Here is a 17870-nt window from a genome sequence, read left to right as displayed (position 1 = left end):
GTTTTTGTTTTTGTTTTTGTTTTTGTTTTTGTTTTTGTTTTTGTTTTTGTTTTTGTTTTACAATTGATGTACAGAATCGATAGTGTTTGGAGTTCAGTTTTAATTTTGACTTCACACGATAGAGTTTTAATTTATTTAAGTATATTTTTAAAATTTCTGTTGTGTGACGATTGTTTATTTATTAATTTTTTTGGTAAGATATTATTACACCTTTATTTATTATTTATAAATGAATGTTAGACTGATTTATTTATTTGAAAATTTATTGATTTTTCATATTGTATAATTTATATTTTGTTACTTATAATGTTTGACGAATGTTAAAAATATTTTTTTGTATTGAAAATAATTGAATTTTACCAAATTTTTGAAATTAATAAAATTTCTACCAAGAATTTTATTAAAAATTATTGAAAATAATTGAATTGTTACGCAGAACAACGTATTGAGTTTTATTATTTATAAAAAATAATCGAATTCCTGAAACGAATTTTATTAAAATTTTACAAAATTCAAATAATTTTAAAAAATGTAGATTTTTGTAATTTATTAATAAGAATTTCTCTTAAGAATTTTATTAAAAATTGTTTAAAATTTTTGAATTTTCACGAAGAACAAAGTTGAGTTTTATTATTTATAAAAATAATTGAATTCTTGCAAACGAATTTTTATTGAAATTTTTAAAAATAATTGAATTCCTGAGAAGAATTTTATTATTTATAAAAATAATGGAGTTCTTGCAGAGAACTTTATTTGAATTTTTTGCAAAGAATTTTATAAAATTTTTTTTTTAAATAATTGAATTCCTATGGGGAATTTTGTTGAAATACTGGATATTGAAAATAATTGAATTTCGTCAAATTTTTTATATTAATTAAATTTCTACGAAGCATTTTATTAAAATTTCTTGAAAATAATTGAATTGTTACGAAGAATTTGATTCAAATTTTTGAATATAATTGAAGTCCTGAGAAGGAATTTTATTATTTATAAGAATGATAATTGATTTCTTGCGAAGAACCTTTTAAAATTTTTTCTAAATAATTGAATAATTCTAGTCAAAAATTATATAAACAATTTTTTTAAATAATTGATTTTTTCGAAAAATTTTATGAAATTTGTGTTTGAAATAATTGATTTTCTGTGCAAATTTTATTAACTTGTAAAAATAATTGAATTTCGATAAATTTTTGAAAATATTTGAATCGATGAAAAAAATTTTATTAAATTTTTTTGAATAGTTTCTACGAATTTAAAAAAAATTTTGAAAATAATTTTTCCATTATTGATAAGAATAGTATAAAAAGTATAAAATTAGATAATAATTCAATATTTGAGTGAAATGAAAATATTGTTTACATGCGATTATGAATGAAAAGATACCTAATTGACAGTTATCTAGTGCGGGAAGAACGCACCGGAAATAAATGCAACGGAAGTGAGACTGATTACACTCGTCGTGTATATACACAATTTCATTCATTAAAATGAAAGAAACTAAAAATAATGCCAAGAAATTTAAATTATATCAAAATAGTATGCATAGAGAATACTATAAATAAAAAGAAAATCTTTTTCAAAAAGTGACACAAAGTTTTTATCAGGTTATCAAACTAAAGCTAAAAATGGTATGAAAATTATTGCAATGCAACTTTTTATTATTGTTTTTGTCTCAAATTGATATCTTTAGAAAAATTGCATAGAGAAAAAAAGAATAAAATCGTTTGCTCCAAAGTAAATTGAATTCAGTGAAAAGAAAATGATATTAAAAATAAAAAATGACGACGATAAATTGCATTCACCCAATATTAAACAGATGTTTATTTATATTGTCATTCGCGTACAATAAATGAGTAATTGAAACTTGTTCCCTATTTTCCAATATTGATGTTTACTCATACTCATCGACCCTGATATTTACAAAGTATATTTAATTACATGGACAATTTATGCCAACAGACAAAGATATTGCGCTATCTACTTGTTCTATATTTTACATCCTACATCTCATTCATATATACAAGATTCGTTAACCGCGACTTATGCACTTCTTTATAGATTATTATAGCCATTGCGTGGAAATAGCAAGTATTATGTCACTACACATTGATGTTTCAACTAAACTTGCGTCTAATTAGGTACATACTGGAAAAACGAATGCCATATATATTTATAGAGAAAATATGCCGCACATGGAAGACTAACACTCAAATCCCCAACAATTAATGAGCTTCTATACAATTTTTATTGCATTTTTATGATGTTTAATTAATCTTTTCATGATCTTTTTTCCTTCTCTAAATATTTCATTTTTACGAGCTGAAAGAATACTTGCGATACTTGCGATACTTGCGAAATTTAATAATTAGTTAATATTTCTACACGAATAAGCGTCAAGAATTAAATGGAAATTTTAATATTCAATTCTAGGAATTACTGCGAAAATTGACATTCAACATTTTTAGAATTTCAGAAGAATTTTAATTATTGTAATTTTTCCAAAAATCTATGTAAGTTGTTTAAAATTTCTAAATTTATTCGAAATTGAAATTTTATAAAAATTCCAAATTCAAACATTTTGAAGTTCATTTATTTCTATGATTCATAGAAATAAATGAACTTCAAAATGTTGCCACAGGTCAGGGAAATCAGGGAATTCAGAGAAAAGTCAGGGATTTTTATTAAAAGCACTGGAAAAAAATTAAATTTTTGAAATTCATAAGAAAAATTCTGAATTTTTAGGAATTCAAAAAAAATTATTTGCAAAATTCAATTATTTTTATAAATAACAACATCCATCACAAGAATTCAATTATTTTCAAAATTAAATAATAGAATTCTACGAAGAAATTCAATTATTTTCAAAAATTTTAACGAATATTTCGTCAAGAATTCAATTATATCTTTATAAACACCAAACTTTGTCTCAAAAAATTCAATTATTTTCAAAAAATGTAAATAAAATTCTTTGCAAAATTCAATTATTTTTATAAATAACAACATCCATCACAAGAATTCAATTATTTTCAAAATTAATAGAATTCTTCGAAGAAATTCAATTATTTTAAAAAATTTTAACGAATATTTTCCAAAAATTCAATTATTTTCAAAAGATTTAAATAAAATTTTTTGCAAAATTTCAATTATTGTTATAAATAAAAAATTTTCACTGAAATTCAATTATTAAAAAAAAATTTAATAAAATTTAACTTTTTTTCGCAAGTGTTCTATTATTTTTTATAAATAATAAAATTTCATTTAGGAATTCAATTATTTTCTCGACAGAATTTTAAATATTTCTAATAGAATTTTAAATAAATTCCTCGAAAAATGCAGTTATTCTTAAAAAATTTTATTGGAACTCAACGAAAGAATTCAAATTTAAGAAACATTCAATCATTCAATAAAATAATAAAATTCGTTGCAATTATTCAATTATTTTCATAAACAACTTTTAATTATTCGTCTCAGGAAATTAATTATATTCAAAATTTTTTTAAGTAATTCTTCATAAGAATTCAATTATCTTGTTAAATAACAAAATTCTCCCCATAAAATCAATAATTAAATCCTCGTAGAATTTTCTAATAAAAAATTATTTAAAAATGAATTTTGGTTAAAATTTTAGATAATAATTTAATATTAAAAGTATTATATATATTTATAGATATAAAATCAATAATTAAATTCTCGTAGAATTTTCTAATAAAAATTGATTTAAATGAAATGAAAATGAATTTCGGTTAAAATTTTAGATAATAATTTAATATTAAAATAATTATAGCATGGATTTTTAGAAATAATTGAATTTTGAAAAGGTTTCAAATTGAAATCTTTGGAAATCTAAATTTTTTGTTGTTTTAAATAATAATTGATTTGAAGAAGAATTTTAGTTAAAAATTCTAGAAAATAATAATTGAATTTAAATGATGAAAATAATTTCGAAGAAGTTAGGAGTAACAATATTCTTGTATAAAATAATAATTTTATCCCTGGGTTATTATCGTTAATTATTATAAAAACTTGAAGAAATCGATTACTCCGAGTCGAAGACTCGGAGTCGAAGACTCGGAGTGATTGACTTCTTCATGTTTACAACCCTGATGAAAATTATAAACTCTTTTAAAATTCAAATATTCAATTAATAAATTTTTATTTCAGTCAATTGTATTTAAACCAACGATTTCAGTATTTGAAGCAAACACTACCATTTAATTGACTTGAATAGATAAAAATTATTTTAATCAAGTAAATATTTATTTTTACGATTATTTAAAAAAAATAAAAATTTTTTTCGAACTTAAACAATATATTTTATTTTGTTCTCTCTAAATTTGAATTAGTAAAAATGTTTATTAAAATTTGAATTAGTAACTTTTTGCTCTTGAAATACTGAATTTTTGTTTACTAATAAATTAGTAGAAATGAGTATGTATTTATTAGTAAAATTTAATTCAAAGCAAAAGGCGTCAGTCCAAAATTCAAATTAGTAAATATTTTTACTAATTCAAATTTAGAGAGTTTCACGAAAATTTATTAACTCCTTTCGTTATCTTCTATTAAAATAAATAGCATTAAAAAACAAATATATTTGCCTTTTGACTTAAAGATAACAGATTTTTCTTTTTTTTTCCACGAAAATTTATTATTTTATTTTCTATTAAAATATCGATCAAAATCTATTGAAATAAAATTAAAAAATACAAATTGCTTTTTTGTAAAAGAGAACAAAATAAATTTTCGTGGAACAAAAAGAAATATTTCTTTTTGTTCCACGAAAATTTATTAATTCACTTCATTAACTGTTAAAATAACATATATATAAAAACATATATATATATTTGCTGTTTGACTCAAAAACTAATAATTTTCTTTTTGTTCCACGAACTATTTTGTTATTTCGATCCGGAAATTGGTGGCTGTGATTTATTGAGTAAAAAATGGAGTATTTTAAGTATTAAACGTGCGTATCTTTCAACAAGATGGTTTATATTTTGGCTACTAGTCAACTGTCTGCTTCTTTAGAATCTTTTTATATTTATTGTAATATACGATATTATGGCATATACACTTTATTTATTATTCCACACATTGATCCAATTTTATTGGTAATAAATCCAATGCAAAGAAAAAAAAATTTTTCTTCAAGAAAGATATTTAACTATTTTTCGTCATAGAAAGTTTCCGGTCGAGTGTAATAATTGACAGGAAGAGAGAGAGAGAGAACGGGAGAGAAAAACAGAAGCGCGCAATGATCATCTGCTAGGTCTCAATGTCGAATACTTCCAATCGTATATTTTCAATTTTTCACAAAGACAAATAACCGAAAAGCGAGCTGATTTTATAAAATATACTTTCTCAAGTATAGTTAAAATTAACAACGTACGTGAATTAGAAAACAAAATTCATTCCAAGATTTGTGTTTCTAAAGACTTCTTATGCATTTATTTGAAACTATTTTTTCATTTGCTTTCGACAAGAGGAAATGCAATTTTTTCTATTCTGTTGGCAAAAAATTAGCATGAAGATTTTAAAGAAAAAAAAAATTGAATAAATTTTTCATCATCTGGGTTATTGGCAATAAGTGTGCGTGTATAATCAGAACAAGTATGAGGGGGAATTAATTTAATGTTTGTGACTTTATCTAATTGTTATAAAAAGAAATTTCGTATCCTTTTATCTTGCGGTTTGTGCCTCTATAATATATACATGGCCTTAAAAGAGTCATTGCACTATGCTGTATGGTTATCTCTTCTTGTCGACGATAGGAAAGGTGAAGGTGGGACAGTAACATTCTATACTGTACTCAATAATCTTCTTTGTCTTCCTTAAGATCGAGTTTCACTTTCTTTCTCTTCACTTTGCGTCCTTGAGAAGAATCCTATTGTAAATCAAGAATGACTAAAAGTACAAAGACAGAGGCAAACTCTCGGGTGCAATTTTTCTCAGCTTCTTCTTCTTCTTCATCATCATCTTCTTTTTTGAGAAATTTTTTTCCTTAAGTGCACTGAGAGTATTCAGACCTATCTCAATAACTTTCAAGTTGACTGAGAGAAAATCAAATTTTTCCCGACATTTCTGTCAAATTCGGCAAACGATTTCGTCAAATTAAAAGCTCAGAACCGAATCGGTTCTGTGCATTTAATTTCACGAAATCTTTTGCCGAATTTGACAGAAATTTTTTCGAAAAAATCAAATCTTTCAAAAATTTGTCATTAAATTTTTCGCAGTAATTCAATTATATTTTGATAAGTTTAAAATTTTTTTCAGGTATTTAATTATTTGGAAAAATAATAAAATCATTCGAGGAGGTCAATTATTTTTAAAAATAAAACTATTCATCGCGAGAATTCAATTATTTTCAACAATCTTAATAAAATTCATTGCAATATTTCATATTATTTAAAAAAAAAAAAATTTTAACAAAATTCTACACGAATCCGCGAATATTCAATTATTTTCTAAAATATAATAAAAATTTCACGCGGGAATTCAATTAATAAAAATGAAATTTGCATAAATTTTTTTTTTGAGAAAAGTCAATTGTTTTGAAACTGTTTTATAGAATTTATTCTTCATAAGAATTCTGTTATTTTCATAAATAACAATATTCATCACAAGAATACAATTATTTTCAAAATTAATGACATTCTTCTCAGAAATTTAATTATTTTCAAAAAATGTAAAAATAAAATTGTTCGTCAACATTTCAATTATCTTTATAAATGAATAGCAAAATTCTTCGATAAAATTAAATTATTTTCAGAGATTGTACTAAAATTCATTGCAAAATTCTATTATTAATTAATAGTATTCATCACAAAAATTTAATTATTTTCAAAAATTTTAATAAAATTCATGGGAAAATTTCAATTATTTTCAAAAATGTTCAAAAAGTTCTTTGACAATTTACAAATCCATTTGTTTAGAATATTCAATTTTACGAAATTTCAGTTATTCGTAAATTTTTTAATTAAATAAATATTAGAAATTAAAAACTTTAAATAATATTTAAAAAATTCGATTTAAAACTTTTTCAAAAAAATTAATTTCAAAATTTAATTATTTTTAAAAATTCACGCTATATTGCTTTTAATATATTCAATTATTATCTAAAATTTTAACTGAAATTCATTTTTATCAAATGAAAATCAATTTTTATTAGAAAATTCTACTAGAATTCAATTACTTAAATACAAATAAAATGTAAATAAATAATTTATTGAATAATTGAATGTTTCTTAAAATTTAATTCCCATAAAAAATCGTTATCAAAAAATTTTCAAATAATCTATCAAAGAATTTTAATAAAATTTTTAAGAATAATTACATTTCTCGAGAAATTCGATTAAAATTGTACCTATTATAAATAATTTAAATTCTGCAATGAGTTTTATTATTTTGTGAAAATAATTGAATCCGTAAGAAGAATTTTATTACTTTTGAACAATATTCCATTTTTGCGAAAAATATTATTACTCTTTAATATTATTATTTTAAATAATTTTTGAAAAAAAACTTTAAGAATTTTCAAATTCATTTGTTTACAATTCAATTTTACAAAATTTCAATTATTCGTAAATAATAATTTCATAATAATAATTTCATAATTCTATTAAATATATTATATTCGAAAATAAAAATTTTCAATAATTTCTACAAAAATCCGCAATCACAGTTTCTCAAAAAAAAAAAAAAATTAATTCCACAGAATTGTTAGTTAAACATATGAAAAATTCAAATTTTCAAAGATTTTAATCTGAAACCTTTTTAAAATTCAATTATTTCCAAAAATTTACCCTCTAATGTTTTTAATATTCAATTATAATCTAAAATTTTAACTGAAATCCATTTTTAAATCAATGTTTATGAGAAAATTCTACTAGAACTCAATTATTTAATTACAAAATTCTTAAAATTCAATTCTCATAAGGAATTTTATAAACAAATTCTTAAATTAATAAATTCTTTAGACGAATTTTAATAAATTTTTTAAGAATAATTACAATTTCGAGAAATTCGATAAAAATTGTATTAATAATAATTGAAATTCTGCGAAGAGTTTTATTATTCATGAAAATAATTGAATTCCTAAAAATAATTTTATTATTTACGAAAATAATTGAATTCCAGTAAAAATTTTATTATTTATGAAAATAATTGAATGAAATTTTGCGACGATTTTTAATATTTATGAAAATAATGGAATTATTGCAAGTTTTATTTATTGGATTTTTATTATTTATTAAAATAATTAAATGATGCGTAAAATTTTATAAAAATTTTATTTAAATAATTAAATTCTTTTGGAAAATTTTTGTAAATAATTAAATATTTCTAAAAATTGAATTCTCATAAAGAATTTTTTCAATAAATTTTTAAATAATTGAATTCTTCAGATGAATTTTAATAAAAAAATTTAAGAATAATTATATTTTTCGAGAAATTCTATTAACATTAAATTGAAAATAATTGAAATTCTGCGATGAGTTTTATTATTTTTGAAAATAATTGAATTCCTAAAAAGAATATTATTTATGAAAATAATTGAATGCCTAAAAAGAATATTATTTATGAAAATAATTGAATCCCAGTAAAAATTTTATTATTTATGAAAATAATTAAATGATTGCGAAGAAATTTATGAAAAATTAGTAAATAATTGAATTCATGTGAAATTTTTATTATTTTATGAAAATAATTAAAGGTTTGCGTAGAATTTTCTTAAATTTTTTTAAAATTAATTGAATTCTTTTGGAAAATTTAATTAAATAATTGAATGTTTCTAAAAATTAAATTCTCATAAAGAATTTTTTAACACATTTTTTAATAATAATTGAATTCTTTAGATGAATTTTAATAAATTTTTTAAGAATAATTACAATTTCGAGAAATTCTATTAAAATTAAATTGAAAATAATTGAAATTCTGCGATGAGTTTTATTATTTATGAAAATAATTGAATTCCTGTAAAAAATTTCAATTCATTTTGAAATGATTCTAATATTCAATTATTATTTAAAATTTCAACTGAAATTCATTTCTAAATAAATTTTTATTAGAAAATTTTACTAGAATTCAATTATTTAAGTACAAAATATGAATTGAATAATTAAAAGTTTCTTAAAATTCAATTCTCATTAGGAATTTTATCAACAAATTTTTAAATGATTAAATTCTTTGGACGAATTTTAATATATTTTTTAAGAATAATTACAATTTCGAAAAATTCGATAAAAATTATATTAATAATAATTGAAATTCTGCAAAGAGTTTTATTATTCATGAAAATAATTGAATTCCTAAAAATAATTTTATTATTTACGAAAATAATTGAATTCCAGTAAAAATTTTATTATTTATGAAAATAATTGAATGAAATTTTGCGACGATTTTTAATATTTATGAAAATAATGGAATTATTGCAAGTTTTATTTATTGGATTTTTATTATTTATTAAAATAATTAAATGATGCGTAAAATTTTATAAAAATTTTATTTAAATAATTAAATTCTTTTGGAAAATTTTTGTAAATAATTAAATATTTCTAAAAATTGAATTCTCATAAAGAATTTTTTCAATAAATTTTTAAATAATTGAATTCTTCAGATGAATTTTAATAAAAAAATTTAAGAATAATTATATTTTTCGAGAAATTCTATTAAAATTAAATTGAAAATAATTGAAATTCTGCGATGAGTTTTATTATTTTTGAAAATAATTGAATTCCTAAATAGAATATTATTTATGAAAATAATTGAATGCCTATAAAGAATATTATTTATGAAAATAATTGAATCTAAGTAAAAATTTTATTATTTATGAAAATAATTATACTAATGATTGCGAAGAAATTTATGAAAAAATAATAAATAATTGAATTCATGTGAAATTTTTATTATTTTATGAAAATAATTAAAGGTTTGCGTAGAATTTTCTTAAATTTTTTTAAAATTAATTGAATTCTTTTGGAAAATCTAATTAAATAATTGAATGTTTGTAAAAATTAAATTCTCATAAAGAATTTTTTAACACATTTTTTAATAATAATTGAATTCTTTAGATGAATTTTAATAAATTTTTTAAGAATAATTACAATTTCGAGAAATTCTATTAAAATTAAATTGAAAATAATTGAAATTCTGCGATGAGTTTTATTATTTATGAAAATAATTGAATTCCTGTAAAAAATTTCAATTCATCTTAAAATGATTCTTATATTCAATTATTATTTAAAATATCAACTGAAATTCATTTCTAAATAAATTTTTATTAGAAAATTTTACTAGAATTCAATTATTTAAGTACAAAATATGAATTGAATAATTAAAAGTTTCTTAAAATTCAATTCTCATAAGGAATTTTATAAACAAATTCTTAAATTAATTAATTCTTTGGACGAATTTTAATAAATTTTTAAAGAATAATTACAATTTCGAGAAATTCGATAAAAATTCTATTAAAAATAATTGAAATTCTGCGAAGAGTTTTATTATTCATGAAAATAATTGAATTCCTGTGAAATTTTTATTATTTTATGAAAATAATTAATTAAAGGTTTGCGTAGAATTTTATTAAATTTCTTTAAATTAATTGAATTCTTTTGTAAAATTTTATTAAAATAGTAGATATTGAAAATCATTGTATTGAGGAAAATTTTTTGATAATATTTGAAATTTTGCCAAAAAAAATGTTTTTAAAATTTTTGAAAATAATTGAAATTTTGCATAAAATTTTATTAAAATTGTTTAAAATAATTGAAATTTTGCATAAAATTTTATTTAAATTTTTTAAAATAATTGAATTTCGGAGAAGAATTTAATTATTTCTAAAGATAATTGAAATTTTGCTGAGAATTTAAAAAAATTTTTGAACAGAATTGAATTTCTGCGAAGAATTTTATTACTTTTGAAAATAATTGAATTTCTGCAATCATTTGTAATTTCTCTAAATATTCTCCAAATTATATGGAACAATTTACGAACTTTTTATCCTTTTTGAATCAAATTACGGACCTTTTTTTAAAAAAAACGAACTTTTACAAACTTCAAGCAAAGTTACGGATTTTTACGGGATTTACGAACCTAGTTCGAGCCCTGATAATTTTGTACTAAAAGTTGAATAAGAATGCAATTCATTTTTCAATAAGTACTTATTATATCAATGGAAGGTGTCGAAATGTAATAGATTTTTATAGATATTTTAATAGATTCTAAAATAAATTCCAATAGATTTTGATAGACATTTCAATAGATTCTAAAATAAATTCTAATAGATTTTGATAGACATTTTAATAGATTTTGGCAGATATTGCAATAGATTTTTATAGATAATGTAATAACAGATTTTCATAGATAATTTAATAGATTTGGACCGAAATTTTAATAGTGAATGCAATGAATGAAGAAATTTTCGTGCGGACTAATTATTATTTTTGTTTAAAGATGATTTTAAATTGAGCAAGGGAGTTGTTGTGTATAGAGGCTGAATGGAGGATAATTAAATGAATGAATGAAAATGCTGGTCATGTTGATATTTCTAGGGTATAAATGCGTCTTTGCTCGTGTGTATATATATACACATTCATGAGATTCGTTTGATGACGACGACAACGACCAACGACGACGACGAAGGCACATGTAACTGGGAGACGACATGATGATTGTGTTTATTTGGTGCATACCCAGTGCAGTTGTTCGGTCAGTAATATGTTAGTTTCGCTCCCAGTGTGACGAGACTGCGGAGTTATGGATGAGACTTTTGTATTGAATAACAAACTATTGATCGTTAACCCAAATTCACTTGTTCCAATTCCACAATTCTTTTGAGCCAGTAAATATGGATAACAAGACAAGGTTCATTCCATTCATACATTCATTCATTTATTATACAATGTATATAAAATGCAGCGTACATGTGAGATACGAAATGTGGGATACAAAATGTGACATACAAAATTTAACACACATATCCCATTTTTCCTCATGTATTTAGGCTGTATCCTCTTATATATGCGATGAATCAGAATTTTTTATGGAATTGTACACACAATTTTATAACTTTTACAAATGCGGATAATTACGGAATGTTGGGACTAGTGGACATTCCTTCCTTTTTAATCTAATCACTTTATGTACGTATAGGAGAATTTTTAGAAAACTAACAATTCGGTTGTTGAATTAAACTCATTGTTCGTTTATCGAATGTAAACATTTTCATTCAACGAAGCAAATGACGGTTGATTTTTACGATCAATTCAATAAAGCATAATACTAGGTAAATAGGCGAATTGGGGATTATTTTTTCTCTTTCAAATGCGGGTGTGAATTTTCTCCGCGGAAAAAATTTTCTTTCCCCTAAACAGTATTATGCTTCTAAATACTGCGAAGCTAATCAGATTAAGTGAATTCGCCCCCCAAAGGCACCACAAGGTACCACAAGGTACCATAAGGCAAGTGTGGAAATAAGAATTAGTGTTTCCGTATAACAAAGAAAGTGAATTCTCTCTTCGTTTACTTGCTAGTAAACTTTCCTCTTTTTGAAAATATAAAAAACATATCATAAAGAGATGAAATTTAATTTTTGTAGAAAATTGAAATTTTGAAATTTTCTGGTAGAAAAATTGATAATTTATTGAATTTTTCTTATCGATTAGAGAATAACAGGTGACTTGAAAGTTTCGGAAATGAGAGGAGAAAAAAAATACTGAAACAAAATGCGAAAGAGTTTGTAGAAGAGCGATAAAGCGAAAAAACTTGAGCTCTCGCGAAACCCCTCGAGTACTCTATTGTCGTTGTCACCTTTTGTAATCGTCTGGTCTCAACTCGATTCGGCACGTCTTTTGGACGTTCGCCAACTTTAGTTTAGAGAGAAAACTTTGCACGTTTGCTTTTGAAATGATACAACTTTCATGAAAAAGATTTTCTCTTGAGATTAAAAAAAAAATATTATCGACCTTTTAGTCAATGCGGCTTCTTATCGAAATTGCTATGCGATCACATATTATCGAATATCGAGTAATTTACTCCTAAATGTTCTCTTTTGTATTCTTCTTTTAATTTTAATTATTCTCTATAATAGTCTGTAATAAGAAAGTATTTTTTTTTAATTATTAATATTTTTATTTTAATCAGATAATGATAAAGTAGTTTGTTTTTCTCTAGATTTATTATACATTTGGAGTTGATTTTTAACACAAAAAATTTTACACCCAATTCGCCGTATTATTTTACTCTTTTTGTTTTAACTCCCAAAAATTTGCAACTTTTATACAATTCCGTTAGGAGTTAAATTGGAACTCTCATTTTTTTTAACCCTTTTTTTCTTATTTGAAAGAAACTTTTTTATTTGAAAGAAGCTCAGGGATGCCACAGGTCAGGGAAATTAGAGAATTCAGGGAAAAGTCAGGAATTTTTATTAAAAGTACTGGAAAAAAAATAAATGTTTAGAATTTATAAGAAAATTCTAAATTTTGTTGTCTCTTTGTTTGCCTCATAAACTATGAAATTACCACGAATTTTATGAATTTTTCAATTTTCAGGAATATTAGCAAAATTTATTGCAAAATTCAATTATTTTCATAAATAACAACATTCATTACAAGAATTCAATTATTTTCAAAATTAATAACATTCTTCGCAGAAATTCAATTATGTACTTTCAAAAAATCTAAAAAAAATTGTCGTCAACATTTCAATTATCTTTATAAATGAATATCAAAATTCTTCGACAAAATTAAATTATTTTCAGGGATTTTACTAAAATTAATTTAAAAATTCTATTATTTTCATTAAATACGAGTGTTCATCACAAAAATTAAATATTATTTTTAAAAATTCTTCTTAATTTGATGATTTTCAATATTCTACTATTTTAATAAAATTTCTTAAAAGAATTCAATTATTATTTAAAAATTTTGATAAAATTCAATTATTTTCCAAACAAATAAAAATTCCACAGGAATTTAATTATTTTTAAACATAGAATTTGCATAAATTTTTGCGAAAAAATCAAATGTTTTAAAAATTTGGCATTAAATTCTTCGCAGTAATTCAATTATTTTTATAAATAATCATTCTGAATGATTATCATAATAAAATCATTCTGAGGAAGTCAATTATTTTCTTAAATAAAATATTCATCACAAGAATTCAATTACTCTAAAAATTTTTAATAAAATTCATGGCAAAATTTCAATTATTTTCAAAATTTTTTCTTAATTCAATAATTTGTATATCAATTATTTTAATAAAATTTCCCAAAGAAATTCAATTATTTAAAAACAATTTTAACAATATTTTACAGTAATATTCAATTATTTTCTAAAATAATGAAAATTTCACAGGAATTCAAATATTAAAAATAGAATTTGCATAAATTTTTTTTGAAGAAAGTCAATTGATTGAAACTTTTTCGTAAAATTCTTTCCCAGTGATTCAATTATTTTCATAAATAATAAAAGTTATTGTAAAATTTCCATTATTTTTAATACAATTTTAATCGAAGTCTTCGAAAAATGTAATTATTCATAAAAATGGTATTAAAATTCGTCGAAAGAATTCAAATATTTAAAATTTTGTTGTTAAAATTATGTATAAGAATTCAATTTTAAGAAAAAAAAAATTTACTTAAAAATTAATTTCAGTTAAAAAGTTTTAGATTATAATTGAGTTTTGGAGAAGTTACTAATAATTGCAATTTTTAGAAAAAATTGAATTTTGTAAAGGTTTCAAGTTAAAATCTTTGAGAATCTGAATTCTTATAATATAAAATAATGATTTTATTAGGTACTCGGTCATCTTCTATATTCTAAAATATAGGGTAGAGTGGGGTAAAAAAGCCATGGTGTAAAAAAGCCATTTGAGTTTTATTTAAAAACTATTAAGCCGATTTATCATCTGTTTAGAATATAAATACTATTAGGTAATACGCAACTTTTGAATCTAGTTTGAATGTTGTACCTAGATTAATATTGTTTTTATTGTAATTTTAATTTTTTGTTGCTTTTTTGAAAACATTTTGGTGAACTATTCAAACATATTACAGTCTGATTAAGTGAACGAATAATAAAAATAAATGTTTGTACATAAGGAGAAAAGTATACCGAAAACGTATACAATGTTAATTTTTGGAAATTGAACTGAATTAACAATTTATTTTTGCTTTTTTTAATAACTAGTCTTGGGTGTAAAAAAGCCAGGGCAAAAAATCCATTGAATATTTTGTGAAATTCACTTGTTTTCTATTTAAACTAACCTTCTTATTTTACAAAAATTTCTCGTGTTTATTTAATAAAATAAATTAAACACGACGAAAAAGTAGTTCAAAGTGCATTAAAAAAATAAACAATGAATAAACGGTTGCAACGAAATTTGTTATCTGTGGTGAAACTTAAAGAGAACTTCTAAAAAAGGTACGAAAAATTGGCAGTGCAAATCGAAAACAGGTAAACTCTATATAATTTTCAATTTTGCTTGCTAAAAACTCTTTCATAATTATTAAAATATTTTTCAAATAAGACTATTTGTCATATAAATAAAGGAAAACTATAAAAATACCTAAATTGATAACATGTTTTGCTAAAATCGTAGGGTGGCTTTTTCACCCCACCAGGTGGTGCAAAAAAGCCACTTACAGTGCTTCCGTAAAACTCTTATAACTTAGTCCTTTCATGAGATAAAAAATATTTCCGTCAAGAATTTTCAAGCTTAATAACTAAACTTTCAATAACAATTGGAAATTTGAGAAAAAAATTTTAAATACAGATTTTACAGCATCAAAAGTAAAAATGTGGCTTTTTTACCCCACTCTACCCTATATTTATTTTTTAATTCTCCTAAGTTGTTGAATTTCAAAACTGTTTGAATTTGAATGTTTTGAAGAATTTTAATTCTTTCGGAAAAATAATATTGATTAAATATTTATTCAAAAAAGAAGTTATTGATGTTTTTGAATAATTTTACAATTTGAAGAAATTCGTAAATAAATGTAATCGAACATTTTTTTGAGTATCTAATTATTTTTAGAGTGATTTATCACTGTTAACTTTAAAGTATCAAATTGCAACGAATTGATACCAAAAATGTGGATCAAATAAAAAATTGATCCAAATTTCTAGCATCAATTTGATCCACATTGGTATCAATTTGATCCACATTAATATCAATTTGATACTTTCGAGAAAACTGTGTTCAGAATATTCTTTAGGGTCAGGAAAAAAGTTGAAATTTTCATCTAGAAATCATCAGTGAAAAGTCAGGGAAAAAAATTAAATTTCTGTGGTAACTCTAAAGCTTTTTTATTTAAAAGAGGCTTTTTATATTTGAAAGAAGAATTTTTATTTAAAAGAAGCGTTTTTTTATTTGCAGAACTTTGCGAAATTGTACATATATATAGGAATATGCTTGTTTTGATCGATTAAAAGTCATTGAATTATATTTCATTCGGACGACATCTGTTCGCTGATCTGGTTGATTTGACCTTACATTTAACCCGTGAATAGTTTAAAATTCTGCGTGTGATAACTATTTGCTCTTATCGCGATTCTTTGCTTCTTTATGTATATTGTAAAATAGCGAAGCAAATGCAAGCGACCAAATAAATGTTTTAGTTTTCCTATTTTCATTCGCTCGTGGTTTTTGATAACAAAATATATACAGCATCTCCCCTCGACAATATTGGTTTGTTTTTTTTATTCATTTCAATTTAAATGCGAGCTCTCTTTCTCTCGTCTGCTTTCTATTATCGTTCTACGAACTTGAAGGGGATGAAGTCATTAAAAAGCAACCGGTTGCTATTTTCATGCCTCTTGGTGAGTCTTCTTTTCGAATTAACCGAATGCATCATTAAATCAGCCAGGTTACATTATACGGAGAGAGAGAAGATCAGTTACTAGCAACGTTGGAAGCCAGTCACGAACCTCCTTTTTGTCCTTCTTTTTTACCATTATTATCAGGACCGTCTCTAGGCTAGCTTGAACCCATATTTATCCTTCCATTTTATTTCTTTATTTTGCAAAAAAAGGGACTCGAGAAATTACGTAAGAAAAGTTTATATAGAGTGAGGAGTTTGTTTGAAAAGAAGATTCTCTCGAATATCGTGGAGAGTCTGTAAAGTTTTCCCGATTATCGATAACCCCTCCGAACGGTAGCAGCAGAGTCGGCATTGATTAATTCAGGGCCCCGGGCTAGAGGGTCTTGTTTCCTCTCAAAATAAACTTATTGATCGCTATTTTCCAACATTATGCAAATATATTTCAAAAGATTTAGTCTCAATATTCCTTTTATCATTGGAAATAATTATTCACTTTTCCTTCGTTTCTCATCTCGCCGAATGCGCTAGCTGCTACTGGTAATAAATTTAATTTATAAATGATTTGTCATAGATACGTGTATTTTTTCTGCGGGTAAAAAAAATTTATATATGCCCTCTCGTAATTAAATGAATTGATTCTGACAAATTTACTTCAGGCGTGAATAGAATATATATACGAATGTCTAGACCAGATAAATAATGTCACACTACACAGAAAAGAATTTTAATTTCTTGATCAACTTCCAGACTGTTTCATAATGAAGTCAAATTACTGGAACATTTATTAGGTATTTCATGATAATTACACGCATTCTTTCTCACTTTTTTTTTTTAACTCTGCTCATATATACCGAAGCTGATAATATTACTGCTTGGTTGCATATAGCCATCGAGCACGTGCGCACTTTACAGTGGCATATATATGAAACTTGAAATCTAACCAAGAAAGGAAATTTGTCATTTTTCAGATTCAGAGAAAAAAAAACAAGAAACTATTTCTTTTAGAAGCGAATAAAAATTATTGCGATTCGAAGGACTTTCAAATTATCAGACTTTT

General features: G+C 22.8%; 2 protein-coding genes across 2 annotated transcripts in view; one reads left to right on the top strand and one right to left on the bottom strand.

Moving 5' to 3' along the window:
* Positions 1-17870, top strand: part of LOC122503110 (rRNA methyltransferase 2, mitochondrial) — a 175286-nt gene that overhangs the window by 36838 nt on the left and 120578 nt on the right. The gene's annotated exons all lie outside the window — the stretch shown is intronic.
* Positions 1-17870, bottom strand: part of LOC122503107 — an 89542-nt gene that overhangs the window by 32594 nt on the left and 39078 nt on the right. The window lies entirely within an intron of this gene.

Source organism: Leptopilina heterotoma, unplaced genomic scaffold, assembly GCF_015476425.1.
Source record: "Leptopilina heterotoma isolate Lh14 unplaced genomic scaffold, ASM1547642v1 Lhet_244, whole genome shotgun sequence".
NCBI lineage: Eukaryota > Metazoa > Arthropoda > Insecta > Hymenoptera > Figitidae > Leptopilina > Leptopilina heterotoma.
The sequence above is the reverse complement of the archived record's forward strand: the minus strand, read 5'-3'. Positions and strand labels throughout refer to the sequence as shown.